The following is a 2094-nucleotide window of genomic DNA, read 5'->3' as shown; positions in this document are numbered from 1 at the left end:
TTGATCACATAGTGTACCTCTAAAATTTTCACCGTCATTTCGTCAGTTATCTACAGGTAAGCTGAGTCACATGTTCCCTTATTTTGACTGCTTTTCCATTGAGCGCGAAGTTTCTGGGGATTCGGGTCATGGCATTCCCGGTGTTCTCTTCGTGAGTCAAATTGTGTTCGAAAGACAAGAAATAGTGCAGCCTCCTCATGAGGCTGGTACATGGCTTCGATGATGTCATGTGAGAAAAAGCGCAAATTGGGTTTTGTATGATTGATGTTTTAACATTTATGGGTCTACATGTACATACATACTCCGCAAGCCTCGGTACGGTGCATGGCGGAGGGTACCCTATACCACTACTAGTCATTCCCTTTTCTGTTCCACTCGCAAATAGAGCGAGGGAAAAACGACTGTCTATCGGATTCCGTACGAGCTCTGATTTATCCTACCTTGTCTTCGCATTTCTTACGCACGTTGGCGGCAGTAGAATAGTTCAGCAGTCGGCCGCAACCGCCAGTTCCCAAGATTTTTCTCTATAGCGTTTCGCCGAACATTGACTTGCCTCCATGGATTGTCATCCGAGTTTGAGAATCATCTCCATAATAATCGACTGTTGATTCAACCTGTGGGTAAGAAATCTAGCAGTCTGCTTCTGACTTACTTCGATATCTTCCTTTAATCCGACCTGGTGCAGGCCCAAAAACTCGAGCAGTACTCAAGAACATGTCGCACTTGCGTTCTATACGCAGCAAATGCACTACATTTTCCCGAAATTCTCCCAATAAACGGAAGTCGACCATTCTCCCTCTCTCCTACAGTTCTGACGCACTCTTTTCGTTTCATATTTAACCAGCGTGATTGGGTCGAGCAGCTCATTACTAATGCCGTATTCGAACATTGCATGATTGCAGAATGACATTTTCACTCTGCAGCGGAGTGTGCGCTGATATGAAACTTCCTGGCAGATTAAAACTGTGTGCCGGACCGAGACTCGAACTCGGGACCTTTGCCTCTCGCGGGCAAGTGCTCTACTGGCGGAATTAAAGCTGTGAGGATGGGTCGTGAGTCGTGCTTGGGTAGCTCAGTCGGTAGAGCACTTGCCCGCGAGAGGCAAAGGTCCCGAGTTCGAGTCTCGGTCCGCCACACAGTTTTAATCCGCCAGGAAGTTTCATTGCATGATTGTTTTCCCTATACATCTGCATTTAAGTATTTCTCTAGAGCACGTTTCCAGACATCAAATCAACTAGAAATTTAGTCAAGTTCGTCATGTATCACCCAACAGTAACTCAACAACGGCATCTTCCCGTACACCACTGCATCATCAGCAAACAGTCGCAGATTGCTGCCTGCCTTGTCCACCAGATTATTTGTCTACAGGGTGTTTCATGAAACTTCCTGGCAGATCAAAACTCTGTGCCGGACCGAGACTCGAACTCGGGACCTTTGCCTTTCGTGGGCAAGTGCTCTACCAACTGAGCTACCCAAGCACGACTCACGCCCCGTCCTCGCAGTTTTGATCTGCCAGGAAGTTTCATATCAGCGCACACTCCGCTACAGACAGAAAATCTCATTCTGGAAACATCCCCCAGCCTTGGCTAAGCCATGTCTCCGCAGTATCCTTTCTTTCAGGAGTGCTAGTTCTGCAGGTTCGCAGGACAGCTTCTGTAAAGTTTGGAAGGTAGGAGACGAGATACTGGCAGAAGTAAAGCTGTGAGGACGGGGCGTGAGTCGTGCTTGGGTAGCTCAGTTGGTAGAGCACTTGCCCGTGAAAGGCAAAGGTCCCGAGTTCGAGTCTCGGTCCGGCACACAGTTTTGATCTACCAGGAAGTTTCATATCAGCGCACATTCCGCTGCAGAGTGAAAACCTCATTCAGGGCGTTTCATAATTCATGTTACACATTTCTAGAGGTTGTGGAGACGTCTTCGTAGGTCAGGTTTTACACAACCCATGTCCGGAAACGTCGTCCAACGACGCTACAGAGCGTCGAGGTTATAGGCGCTGGCCCCTGTAAATGAATGTATATACAGACTCATTACCGAGAACGAACGAGTCGAAAGTTATAAGTGACAAACGTTCCGATACCTCTGACAGCGGAATGCGTG

At 47.9% G+C, this 2094-nt stretch overlaps 1 non-coding gene across 1 annotated transcript; it reads left to right on the top strand.

The window, feature by feature from the left end:
• The first annotated feature begins 1722 nt into the window (after positions 1 to 1722).
• Positions 1723 to 1797, top strand: Trnas-uga (transfer RNA serine (anticodon UGA)). The gene has a single exon. It is a non-coding gene; the product is annotated as a tRNA-Ser (tRNA).
• Positions 1798 to 2094: the final 297 nt, after the last annotated feature.

The sequence above is a fragment of the Schistocerca serialis genome, chromosome 11, assembly GCF_023864345.2.
Source record: "Schistocerca serialis cubense isolate TAMUIC-IGC-003099 chromosome 11, iqSchSeri2.2, whole genome shotgun sequence".
NCBI classification, from domain to species: domain Eukaryota; kingdom Metazoa; phylum Arthropoda; class Insecta; order Orthoptera; family Acrididae; genus Schistocerca; species Schistocerca serialis.
This window is presented reverse-complemented; position numbering and strand designations above follow the sequence as displayed.